Source organism: Megascapheus bottae, chromosome 3 (assembly GCF_031878675.1).
Source record: "Megascapheus bottae isolate mThoBot1 chromosome 3, mThoBot2.hap1, whole genome shotgun sequence".
Taxonomy (NCBI): Eukaryota; Metazoa; Chordata; class Mammalia; order Rodentia; family Geomyidae; genus Megascapheus; species Megascapheus bottae.
Genome location: NC_143511.1, coordinates 41,263,728 through 41,277,849, shown reverse-complemented (window position 1 = coordinate 41,277,849; position 14,122 = coordinate 41,263,728). Strand labels below are relative to the sequence as shown.

The 14,122-nt window shown below is 34.4% G+C and overlaps 1 long non-coding RNA gene across 2 annotated transcripts in view; it reads left to right on the top strand.

Moving 5' to 3' along the window:
• The window catches only part of LOC150065397 (uncharacterized), a 763,905-nt gene that overhangs the window by 363,489 nt on the left and 386,294 nt on the right, over positions 1-14,122 (top strand). The window lies entirely within an intron of this gene.

Here is a 14,122-nt window from a genome sequence, read left to right as displayed (position 1 = left end):
ATTACTATGTCTGGTTGTAAGCTGCTTTTTATCTTTCAAAAATCAAATTCAGATTAAATGGTATTTTTGCATATACTGTTTAATAATACTTGAAACTCCTGATTATGAAAATCTAATTGCATGTCAGCAAGATTTTATTTTAAGTGAATGTAATAGTTTAAGATGTTTAAATGTAAGTTTGAGCAGAGGTAGATCATATTCTACATGCTTTGTTTAGTCAATTAAAATATAACGTCTAAAAATAAATGCATTTGTGAAAATTTTATATTATAAATTTCATATAGTTATTCATGAAAACACAAAACTCTAAACTCAACTTGTATGTTTGAAAGAAAAGTCTATGAAAGATATATTTTATATACATGAAGTAACAAAATTTTATATTCAAAAACACTTGAATTTAAATTAGTCATTATTACATTTGCTCAGTTTCCCAAGGATAGGAAAAATCAAATAATATGTGTGATTTGGAAAACATGTCCTTACTTGGGCTTTTAAATGGCAATTGGAATTTATATCATATTCAAATTTCGTTTTATCAATTATCTGGCACAACCTACCTTGACAGAAAAACAATTTTATACAATTATAGGAAACACCAATAACAACAAATAAAACCTGTACAATACAAATCATTAATTGGCTTTAAAAACTCTAAAAATCATCTTTTGAAATAGTGTCTACTTGAATTGAGATTCTGGCACTTAATCATACCAAATTCCATTTTCAATGTATGATGTGAAGTACAAACTGTATAGGAATAATACATTTTTATTTGTGAAATAGGTACTACATTCATTCTTTCAAAACCACTTATACAATAACTATTTTTGAAATTTGGTTAAAGAAAGTAAAAATCTAAAAAAATGCTTAACTATAAATTTAACCTATGTTTGATAAGTAGTGTTTAGCACCACTAACCACTGAAAATCCACACACATATAAATGTAAAAGCAAAGCTATTGCACGGTAGAAAATAAATTTTCATCATCAACAAATTGTTTATTACAAGTGTTCCTTTCCTCAGAATCTTAAATTATATTCAATGTTTTATTACATATATATATATAATTTGCCTAGCTAACAACTTGCATGCTCACTGAATTTAAGAAATTTCAAAAATTAAACAAATTATTAATTTATTCTATTCTATTTTTATTTATTTTTATTTTTTGCCAGTCCTGGCTTGAACTCAGTTCCTGAGCACTGTCCTTGGGATTTCTCAAGGTTAGAGCTCCACACTTGAGTCACAGCACCTTTTTCCGATTTTTTTCTATGTATGTGGTTCCTAGGAATCATACCCGGGTCTTCATGCATGCTAGGCAAGCACTCTATCCTGTAGGCCAAACTCTCTGCCCACTTTTATTTATTTATTTGTTTGTTTGTTTATTTATTGTTAGTTGTGGGGCGTGAGTATGAACCTCAGTGCTTTCCCTCAGCTCTTCTGCTCAAGGCTACTGCCCTACCACTGGATCAAGTCTAATAGTTTTCTTCAAAAGAGCTAAAAATGAATATCTCCTCTGAAATGGAAGTTCTGGTGGTGAAATAATACATATAATAATTTATATTTACTTGATGAAAAGTAATCTTATGGCAAATATAGTTTTGGTGGTAACTCTACAACTAGGCTAAACTCCTGGCCCAGCAGTTTATTTTTTACAAGCAGAAAAAATATAGAGTAAGGAAGAGTAGGGCTCCCTTCCTTTTTTGGATTCAGACATCTTTCTCAAGTGGTGAAGTGTTGTGAATTTCACCCTGAAGGGCAGACATGTCTTCGCCTGGCCAAAATAGGCCCTTTCTCTAGGGAAAAAAAGATAAATCTTTGACTAGAATGGTGAGAAATTGTGATAATCTTCTTGCAGAGTTAGAACTGCATTTTGTATCTCTGGAGAATTGCCATCTGCCAAGTTAGAGAGCTGAGATTGGCAGTGGTGAACTGCTGAAGCAAGAGTTTCATGAAAGCCATCTTCACTTTCAGGACATTTATTTGTGCCTGTTCTGATAGGTTCATCAGTGGCATACAATATTATTACAAGCTGATATGGACCTTTTCTGGAAAATATTTTCAATTCTGACAATGAAGTGCACTACTGTCAGTCAATGTGTAGAGCCCTGTAATGATACTACAGTGTATACAACATGAAGCCCTGTAAAATGGATCAGTTGTGCTCAACTTGAAATTCCTTATCCAATATGAACAAATATCCTTAGCAAAATCTCTCCCTCCTCTTTTTTCCCTTGTGGTAAAATTTGATTTAAGTAGTATTTTATTCTTATAGTTAAAAAAGCAGCTTATAATGGAAAATAGGTACTCAGAAAAAAAATATTTCAAGCCAGGAAGGGCAGAGAGGATAAAGTGAAGGGTACTGGGTAAATGAGGCTTTGAAAAGGTAAGTGGACTTTAAAAACACAAACCAGTGATGAGAAACATGAAATCCTTATGCACAGTATTTAAAAGGAAAACAAGAGATGGGTCAGAAAAAAAACTGGTTAATAGATTAATATTACCATTAAGTAGCAACTAAAAAAAATTGAAGGTAAGTCTTTTCTGAATTATTATTTTTTAAACCCTATAACACATTAGTTTGTATTTGAAAATTTGGATTTTTTTAAAATTATGATGGAGAAAATACTTTGAAGCAACCACTTTTGTGGTAAGTCCTTCTCTCCACATAAATATTATATATGTTCTGTTATGTGTACATATATACATACATACATGCATACATATGGCATTTTTTTCTTTTTCTTCCATTCACCTAAGAGAGTATAAGAATTTTTAATGTCGTGTAGAATCTGTTAAATCTTCATGATATATTTTTATTTAATTATGTTTTCTTATAATGCCCTCCTGTAGTGTCAATTTTTGAAAATTATATAGAAAACAATGAGAATTCTTATGAATTATATTAATGTTATTATTATATTAACATTTATTAAATACACAATTAGAACCAATATGTAAATACTAAAGACTCTGGATTCTTAATATCAATAGGAATATTAGAGAATGCTGTCATAATAGTCAGTGTAAATATATGAGAATGTAACTCGAAAATTCAGGGAATGGGATGGGGTTGGAAGAGATGGGAGAGAATGGAGGTGCATTGCATTTGTACACTTACAACGTGGAACTGAAGGCCCTTTTTTCAACTACTTAAAGTGCCCTCTATACATTATCCTGACAATAAGATACAATTAAAAAACATAATAAAATAACTCATGTAGGTTAGATAAATGGAAAAGGAAGCATTATGTTATCTTGTATTCCTTTGCCCATCCATAATTTCCAGTACAAATCATTCTGACCAATAAAAATAATACTTAACTAAGGAATGCCCCTTGGGGTCAGGAGCTAAAGTTGGCTTAACAAGCTCAAGATTTCAAGTTGAAAACCCCTGTAGTGCCAAGTTTTTTTAAAAAAATTGAAAAAATAAAAAGGAGGAGAAGCAATGCCTGTGGACATGAATTATCCTCTATACTTAGATTTTGCTAGAAAGTGCTAGCTGTGCTGGGTGCAGTGCCTCACACCTGTAATCCTAGCTACTCAGGAATCTGAGATCTGAGGATCATTGTGGTTCAAAGCCAGCCCAGGCACTAAAGACAGTGAGACTCTTATCTCCAATTAACTACTAGAAAACAAGTGGTAGGGCAGTAGTCTTGAGCTCAGGATCTTAGGTACAGTACCCAGGGCCAGAGCTCAAGCCCCAGTACTAACCAAGAAAAAAGAAAAAAAAAAGAGAAAATGCCAGACATTTAGTATTTGTGTCTGAAGACCTTAACCAAGAAAATCTTGATCATGAATGAACTCATTTTGTTCACACATCGCAACTTGAATAAAACGTAGGTTTTCATTCATTAAATTATAGTCCTTTCATTTGTAAGTAGGATTTTAACATACACTGTTGAGCTACTAGTGTTGTTAAGATATCAATTGCTTTAGTTGTGTCTATTTTTTAATGATATTCAGCCTACTTCTAACAGTGTTTATGAAAATATGTAGATTACAAATGGTCATTGTTTGGCTATCTATGGAGATAAAATCCAATGCTTTCTTCATGGAATCTTCTGATAGTAGTTTGACAGCTTCTAGCATGTTCTTAATGCCCTTTATACTGTGCATTTTCAAAACCAGCTACATTGTGGCAGTGACTTAATCTAGGTTAGATTTCTTTTCTTTTGCTAAAATTAGCCTGTAACTGAGCTATTCTCTACCTGAAACTGTCGTTATCTATCAAGCTCAATTTGTACTCCATTCAAATTTTCATCTTTGCTGAGCATCCTCTTCCTTTCTACTGTTCACTCCACCTCCACCTTCCTCCTCCCGATCTCACCCACACACTCTTCATGTCAGCAGCTCACTCTCACAGCACAATGCCTTCCTTACTTCATCACATTAGCTGAATTCTTTTGAGATAAAAATCTACATAAATTAAAGGCGACATATTTAGGTCACAATTACCCTCATTCAGCATTTAATAGCATATGGTTCTTTTAAAACAACTATGTTTCTTCACCTTGTCTTTTCTTTTTTTGAGAGTTATTCTTATGTATAGAGCTTTATTTACAGGTGGTACTTCATAGGTAGAAACATAGTTGACAGCTTCAATTAAATGATACTTATAATGTAGATTATAAAATCCTGACAATTTTGTCTTCCTTCTTGAAGGCTATTTTTATTATTATTACTATTGTTGTTGTTATACTGGCAATCAAACCCAGGGACCTTGAATGGTAAACACTCTACTGTTGAAAACAGCCCACCCAAGTGTTATTTTAACTGAATATTTCTTCAGTCAATAGGATTTAATGTTGCTTAAGAAGTATGCTGCTTAAAATTCTATTGACCTGTGTGTGTGTGTGTGTGTGTGTGTGTGTGTGTGTGTGTGTGTGTGTTCATGTGTGAGTATGTAGGCATATGAGTGTTTATATGGCTTTGGAAAAGGTGTTGGATGAAATTTCAGCTCTGTTTGCATTTTTCTGACTAAAATATTTTTTGTGCTATATCCAAAGTTTGTAGAATCATTTGCATTTAAAAATAAATGTAAAATATTCAGACATTCCTGAATCTAGTCCTTGATGACAACTTGATATTTTCGTGGGAGACTTATTCTGGATTGATATAATGCTGATTTCACTTACCTTGCAATGACTAAGAATAGAATTGTTTTTTTCCAACTTCAACTAGCTAATCTTGATCAAAGAATCAATTAGGTTTACATATATAACAATCCCAGAACTCATCAGTTTAAAAATAAATATGAGACAAACTCTGGGCCAGATTCAGATGTTTTCTGTATATATGATTATTTTGCTATTTTAATGAAGAAACTTTTCTTGGAACACAGCTTTACCCATTTATCTATGTACTCTCTCTGGCTGCCTTCATACAATAATAATAGAGCAGAGAAGTTGTGATAGAAGCTATATTTCTTCCCAAGCCTAAAACATTTACTAATTGTACATATACAGAAAAATTCTGCTGACCCCTGGCTTTTTAACAATTGTTAGAATTCTTCCAGTGATTTGTGCTAAGCCCTGCTACATAGTTCTTCTAGTGGCTTTGCCTTGACTCTGATATGACCAATCAGCTGTCAGGTTAGCTGGACGCTAGTTAAAGAAATAAGGTCTCACTTATCCTCTAGTGGTTGGTACTGGCTATCAGATAAGGTGGGATGGAGTGAGCAAATGAAATGTTTCCTTTAGGCCAGTCAACTTGTTTGTATAGTTGCTAAAGTAGCAAAAAAGATATTCCTTCAAGCAGCAGTTTTTAAATTTGTGCTTATGTTATGTTTAGTATTGTCACCATTGACCAAAGCAAGTCACAAACAGGCCATACATCTGTGTCCTACAGATATTTGAAGACACACAAGCATGAGAGCCATGAACAAACTGAAGACTGCAAAAATTCACCACAGGCAATTCATTAATTTGATAGATGAGAAAAATTAGGTCCAAGCTAAGTATAGGTAGCTTCACACCTGGAATCATAGCTACTCAAGAGGGTGAGATCTGAGGATCATGGTTTGAAGTCAGCAGAGGCAAGAAAAATCCAGGAGCTATTAATTTCCAGTTAACCCCTGCAATGCTGAAAGTGGATCCAACTCAAAGCTGAGAGGAGCATTCAGGCCCTAGGTTCAAGCCCCAAGGACCAAGACACACACACACACACACACACACACACACACACACACACACGCACGCACACCAGGTCCTTAGAAATAAAGACTCCTGTGTTCATTATCTAGTCCAGCTCAGTGAGAGTGGACCTGATTTAGAATCTCCTGAGTTTGATTGCAAATCATATATTTATGTCATTAGAGGCATTTCAAGCCATCCTGAATTAAGAAGGGTAGGACAGGGAGTTTGGCCTCGTGGTAGAGTGCTTGCCTAGCATGCATGAAGACCTGGGTTCAATTCTTCAGTATCATATATTTAGAAAAAAAGCCAGAAGTGGTACTGTGGCACAAGTAGTAGAGCTCTAGCCATGAGAAAACCCAAGGACCAAGGACAGTGCTCATGACTGGCAAAAAAAAAAAAAGTGTACAAAAACAAAATGTGGCCTTATATTTCAGGTGTCAATTTTGGTCTTGGTCTCACTTCTTAGGTGATTTTGAATAAATGACAAAAATCTTTTACTCTATATTTCTCTTGTCACACAGGGAGCACAGCTTACTTTTTAAGTATGTTTCATGAGGGATATTAAACTCCATAAAGTATTACCACAGCAATAAATTGTATGTCATCATGTGCTTTGAATCAAATATCTGGTTTACTCTTTAACATTTTCAAACCACTTACTTCAAACTCCAAAATCGATTTCCTTTTATTTTTGTTTTTCTAGATCACTGATTTTCAAAGTATTTAGGCCTTGCTGTTTTGAGCTTAGTTTGTCAATTAAAAGTTTTAGTGTGTATATTAAGATAGTCCAAATATATTGCATAATATTTTTTCCTTTCAGCCTATTCCCTTTTTAATTATTGGGCTGTTTCTAAAGAGTAGACTTTATTTAATGAACCCATTAATTCCTTAATGTTGTATATCAGCTATTCACAAGTTCTAGGAGTTACATCTTGTTGATTTAGTCTTCCCATCTATGTTGATATTTATCATTGCTTCTGTGCATGCATTACAATTTTATTGTCATTTCCAATTTATAAAAGAAAACTAGTTCACACTGAAACTAATTTTTATGGTGTCAGATAACATTGTCAGCAAAATTGTTTTAGATCCTTTGAGTTACTATGAAATAATGGCTATTATACATTTTGCCAAATAAATATTCTATTACTTTTAACTTTTTCTGTGATGGTACTGTGATTAGAAATCATGTTCTCAAGCTTGATAGTCTAATACTTGATACTCTACTAATTGAGCTGCAACTCTAGCCACCTCCCAAAATTTTGTATAAGATTTTACTGGGTCATGATAAATAGCAAATTTATATTTGACTTTATTTAAAATTTATATTGCTTAATTTTGCAAAGCTTTAATTCTCCTCCTTCATATTTGACTTATTGCTTGAATCCCATGTCCTAATTCCAATACCCTAAATGATAACCAGATTTTTTATGCCATAAATTTAGCCATGTCAATCTTTGAGTAATTGATCCAGATATTTTTTTTTCAATTCAGATAAAATACGTTATCTGAACTATGAGCTTCCTTTGTAAGTGTGTCTTTTATTTACAGGATCCTCTATATTCTCGTTTTGTTTACACATAGTTGTTTCACTTTGTTTGAAAAAGTCTTTAAGTTAGTTTCATGTTAATAACTCTGCTATGTTTTATTTAGAAAAATGGCTATATGGATTCTCTGAGTAATAAAATCCCCAGGAATGCCTGAGGCCTGAAGAGAACAGCAAGAAAATCATAGTTTAAATTGTAATTCTTTTTCTAAAGTGCTGGCTAGGGACATACAAGACTATTAGCACAGACTTGTAATCATGAAAAGGCTAATGCCACACTTTAAGAAAATTTCTGAGTGCGAATACAATATCCCTTTTGTTAATTATCTTAACAGGAGTCTATTCTTTTTCTGTTATGAAAATCTGTAGACTTTTAGAATACACTCAAACTCCCAGGATGTTACATTAATTTTATGCTGATGTTCCCAACACATAGATATGACTCCATACTGATATTACAGAGTTCTACCTTATGGTTTTCTTTTTCTATTAGTGTGCTCTTGTGCTTGTGTTGGTATGTTTTATCAATACTGGCATTTGTATTCGGGTCCATCACTTGCTAGGTAAAGGATCAAAAACTTGAGCAATGATCCAGCCCTTAGTGTTTTTCTCACTTAGAGAGAGGCCAGGAGTGTGGTCTAGTGTGTATGCTCACCTGGCATACACAAAGCTCTGGATTCAATCCTTGGTAACACAAACCTAGAAAATACCAGAAGTGGTGCTGTGGCTCAGGATAGAGTGCTAGCTCTAAGGAAGCTCAAGCCTGAGATCAAGCCCCAGAACTGGAAAAAAACAAAAGAAAACAAAAAAAACCCAACAACAACGAAAAATGTTTCCATCACTTGGACCCAGGCTGCCTTAAGCTGCTGCTATTCTACTTCTGCCTCCTGAGTATATCATAACAGTCAATAGTCACCTTTCCCAGATAAAAGCTGAACTCTTACTGACATTGAGGTGCTTTTTCTTAGGACCTAGCCTCATGATAAATCTTGGACTTATGCTACAAATGCTAAGATTTGAAAGAGCAATGTCTAAGGTGGAAGCTATGTAATTTAACTTGGGAGATACATTTGAAACTATTTGAAACTATTGGTGAAAAACATTGATCTGGGATGATCTTATTAAAAAGTATAATTCTAGCTAGTGGTGACAAAAAAACACAATTAGGACAGGATAATGGAATATGACATTATACTATAGTGTTTTGGCTTGAGTCAGGCTCTGAAACTTATCATGGGATTCTGTTTATTTGAAACTGGTTAGTGTTCTCTAAAACAATCCCAGACCGAGGAAACAACTTGGTCCTATTTGTGTGTATGTGTGCATCTATGTATGTACATATGTTCGTATGCATGCGTGCATGTGTGTTTGTTTGTTTATTTATGGTAGCATTGGGTTTGAACTCAGGCTCCCCTACTTGTTAGATACGTACTCTCCTACTAAGCTACATATCCAGCCCAATTCTATACTAGTTTCTTTTGATAGGGTCTAGCTTCCTGTCCAAGAATATCCCTAGCCCCGGCCTACATAGTTCAGGTTAACCTTGTAGCTGAGAGAACAAGCACATCCCCACGTGCAGCCTCTTCAATTGAAATAGAGTCTCACCAACTTTTCTTCCCATTCTGGCCAAGAACCATGATCCTCTCATTCTGAGCTATCTAAGAATCTCTGATGTCAAGCATCTAGCAACCAGTAGCAGTAAACAAATCTCCTAGTTAAATCTGGATTTTGAATAAGTAGATGTTTTAATAAACTCTGACCAATATCATTATAACAAGTTATTTTATCTTTTTTTTTTTTTTTTGCCAGTCCTGGGCTTGAGCTCAGGGTGTGAGCACTGTCCTTGGACTTTTTCAAGGCTAGAGCTCTACCACTTGAGCTTCAGCACTACTTCCGGCTTTTTTCTATATATGTGGTACCGAGGAATCGAACCCGGGTCTTCCTGCATGCTAGGCAAGCACTCTACCACTAGGCCAAACCCCCGGCCCTTAACAAGTTATTTTAAAATGAATCCAGCACCCCACCCTCAAGCCTTCTGGAAGATTAATTGGGTTTCTATGTGGGGCCCTGAGCAGATTAATTAAATGTGTTCTCCTGACAAAATGAGCATGGATGAGATGGGCCCAATGCTTTTACATGTCCTGTCTGATAGGTGGAGTTGCCAAGGGCAACCACAGGTTTCAGGTGTATTTGGAACTGTAGCATTACTCTGTAGAACAAGACTGACTGTCTGGAAAAGGGTGTTAGCAGGAGTCAAGACAATATGAGAACTCAGGATATTAAGTTATTCCTGGGACATTGTACAATTGAACAAAGGCATCTGATGGAGAGAGTACAACAGAAATATAATCTTAGTAATTAGGCCACAATGACCACAGTGTTCAAATCAGATAGAAGGGTAGGCTGTAATTATTTGTAAGAAGAAGTGAATATTAGGTAACAGTGTTAACTCTGACCTTTACTCAGATGGTCTTAGGAACAGATTTGGGATGATTCTTAAGCTGAGAAGGAGAAATTCTAGTTTGGAAGGCCTAGGGATAGTTTTACAAGATGTCAAGGCCCTTGAAATCTTTGTCTTCCATATACATGCATGTTTTTTTTTTCTGGTAGTGAAGGAGTTTATTTGCAGGGATTTCATCTTGCTACAAAGGTCATTATCACTTGGGCAATAACCCTATTCTCTATTTAGTATTGTAAAATTTTTAAGTAAGATCTTGGGCTTTTTTAAGAGTCTAATTTAGACTATGATCCTCCAACTTATTTATCCAATGTAGCTGGGTTTAAATATATATATGCTCTTTGCCCACCTTGCATGTCCAAAGGAGTTTCCTTATCATTTCCCCTACACTGTTCTCAAGTCATAACCCTCATGCCTTCTGTTTGCCAAGTAGCTGAGAATATGAGAAGGACTACCATATCCCATATTAAAAATACTTACAACTCAATAATCAAGTGATTGAAACAGATTAATATGCATGCTAAATAATACCAGTCATACTATGTGCCACTAAAAATTTATGTTTTACCTATAAAACACAGACAAGTTTAACAAGAATATTTTTAAGTCCAACTTACCATTTTTTCATGAATACCAATTCATCTTTAGTATATCATAAATACTTCAGTAAATTACAAATTAGGAATTATATAGGTTTAGCATAAAATATGTAGAGACAGTAAATATATGGAATTGATATCTAGATACTTCTGTGTGGGCTCATGAATAGGAAAATTTATCATTTACTCTATTGCTGATCTTGTAAATATTACTAAATATTATTGTGTGTAAAAATAACTAGGTTGTGGTCTGGAGCATAGCCTAGTGTTAATAGTGTTTGCCTAGTATGCATGAAGCCATGGGTTCCATTCCTAGGTACCACATACACAGAATAAAACGGCAATGGCTCAATGGCTCAAGTGGCAGAGTGCTAGCCTTGAGCAAAATGTGTCTGAGGACAATGCTCAGGCTCTAAGTTCAAATTCCAAGACTGGCAAAAAACATACAAACAAACAAACAACAAAAAACAAAATCAGATTGCTATCATAAATGATGTCAATTTTCTTGATTTTTAAATTATATTCTTAGTGGGCAAAATTCTTTGTATGGTATAGTACAATGGCCTCCATTAATCTTCTGTTTCTCTGTTCTGTGTTCTAATAATGTGCCTTCAGACTTGCTCATGGTTTAATATGTGGAAATCACACTCAGATAACATTTCTCACTCTCCCATCACACTCCTGCTCCACCTCAAAAATAAGGAATTACATCAGAACCTGAGTTGTGAATCTTTTCCATCAAATAATATAAAAATCTCACACCAGATTCTCCTCTCTATTATGCAGGTTAAGTTATAAGCAAGAAGGGAACTCTGTTGTGTTCAATATCCAGTCTGAAAGCTCAGAAGTGGAACTCCATGAAGACTGCCTGATTTTAAAGAGTTGCAATTTGTCAACAAATTCTCTTCCTTTCTTTGTTTCTGTCTACACTGGTCTCTCTTTCTCTTAGTCCATGTGTATTGGTGCTTTCCTCTTTTCTATTATCTCTTCTACCTTCATTTTTCTTGATTTACACACACAAGCAAACACCTATTCACTATATACTTTTTATATTCTTTTTTATATATATTTTTATTGTAATTAATAGAAGGGTTACATGATATTTGCCAGATAGATGGTGTATTAATTCCCCATACATTGATACCCTTTCACATGTCTTGGTCCCCATTTCTTATTACATAAAATTTACTGGTACTGGGCCAGGAGTTTGTCCTAGTGGTAAAGTGTTTACTTAGAATGCATGAAGACCCAGGTTTGATTCCTCGGTACCACATACATAGAAAAGCTAGAAGTGGTGCTGTGGCTCAAGCGACAGAGTTCTAGCCTTGAGAAAGCACAAGGGCAGTGCTTAGGCCCTAAGTTCAAACCCCAGGTCTGGCAATGAAAATAATTGGTATGGATTTTTGGTATTGGAGTCATAGATGGTTATTTGCATCTCTAATCAAATTCTTCCTAAATTTTTATCTTATCAGATGCATAAAGATTGGCCTATCTTGGATCATGTGGCATCCTTTGCCCAGATCAAATTGTCTAGGGGATTGAGTAACAATGAATAATTCCAACCGAGGTCAGGTATCTCTCTTCTAATAACTCTCAGATATTTTAGCAAAGAGGAGCAGAGGAAGGAGAAATTAGCTGGCATCACCACAAAAATAATTTGATCAAGGCAGTTGACCCAACTATTACCTCTTTTAATTCTACAGAATATTTGTATCATTTCTCTTTCTCTTATTTCTGTGCTTGCCCAACCAATTGAATACAATGCGCACTGTTTTCCTCCTGGCTATACATTCATCTCTTGGACTCTTTGCCTAGCAATTCTACCCTGAAGGAAGCTCCTGGATTGTTAGCTCCTGGAAACCTTTCCCTCACAGTACCTCCTTCTCTGTTGGAAACTTTTCATTTATTTCTTAAATATGTGAATTACACTAGCAAGTAGTTTTTCAGCCCTTTGTGTAGGAAAAAGATAGTGTCAGCATATTTGTAAAGAAGACTGTCTACTCTCATTGTCTCTTCCTACTTCTGGCAGTCAATAATATTTCCATCTATTTGAGAACCTTTTGGTCTATTTGCAATTCAAGGACTACAAAGATAATTACAAGTCTTTATCCTGATTGCCACCAAACATTACATGTATTTCATAGAATGCTAATGGGCCCAACCCATTTTTATGTTTATTTTTTGCCAAGTAGTATATAAGACAACAGAAATGGCTACAGGCCTTGACAAATTAGAAAATAGATGATGTTTGGCCACTTGACAAAATAGAATATTTATCCGGTATAGTAAGATAGGCCCACACGTTAGATGTAGGCATTTCATTATGCAATTTATATTCTTTATCACCAGAGGAATAATTTTAAAAATACCAATCACATTTTGGTAAATCAAAGTCTTATAGTTATTACTTTGGGATATTAAATAACTTCTTTTATGTCCACAATAACTTACTTTTATATGTACAAGTATCCACAAATAATTCAAAAGCTCATAAGAAATACACACATGGGCATGATAAAATATCAACTAAAAGACAAGGAGGAGATGTACAGGATGGTGGATAAAACTTGTTCTCAGCAGATGAGTTAGGGGAAGCCCTTTTATTTATTTTGACTTTCATTCTGAAAGATGCTTTCTTCAGTATTAAACTTCATTGAGAGCATTTCATTAACAATACATTTCATTAACAATCTAACTAAAGTTGATTTAACTTAAATTTTATTTCTGTAATGTTAATATTTTTAATTGTTTAAATGCTGAGATAGGGCTAAAGATATAGTTCATTGGCAGAGACAGGCCATATCTGAAATGTTTGATATATTGAGTTCAAACTGATTCTACAAAAATAAATATGAAACAAATGAATGAATGATAAAACAGACTGATATACTGGCCTTGTAATAACTTTTACTGCTTTATAGAGACAAATGGAAAAGAACAGTTCTTATTGCCAGAGATGAAGTATAGACACGTTTCTTTTCTTATAAATATTATGGGGCTTGCATTTTTAAATACATATATACTCAAGTATATATTTAAAATTCATAGGTTTATACCTCTATAACCAATGAAATATCTTTTGTTCTTATCAATATAATTATGCAACATCCATCTATTTTGTAAGAGTTCATTTTATAGTAATTGATACTACCTAAACAATTGCTACTGGGAGGTGCTGGGGGAAGGAAAGTGGGAGAAAAACACGGAAAGGGGTATCAATATTCAAGCAGTAATGTACCCACTACCTGATGAATGTAATTGTAACCCCTCTATACATCACCCCACCAATAAAATACAATTGAAAAAAAGAAACAAATTTTCTTTGTGCAGCATATATATATATATTTTTTTTGCCAGTCCCGGGCTTGAGCTCATGGC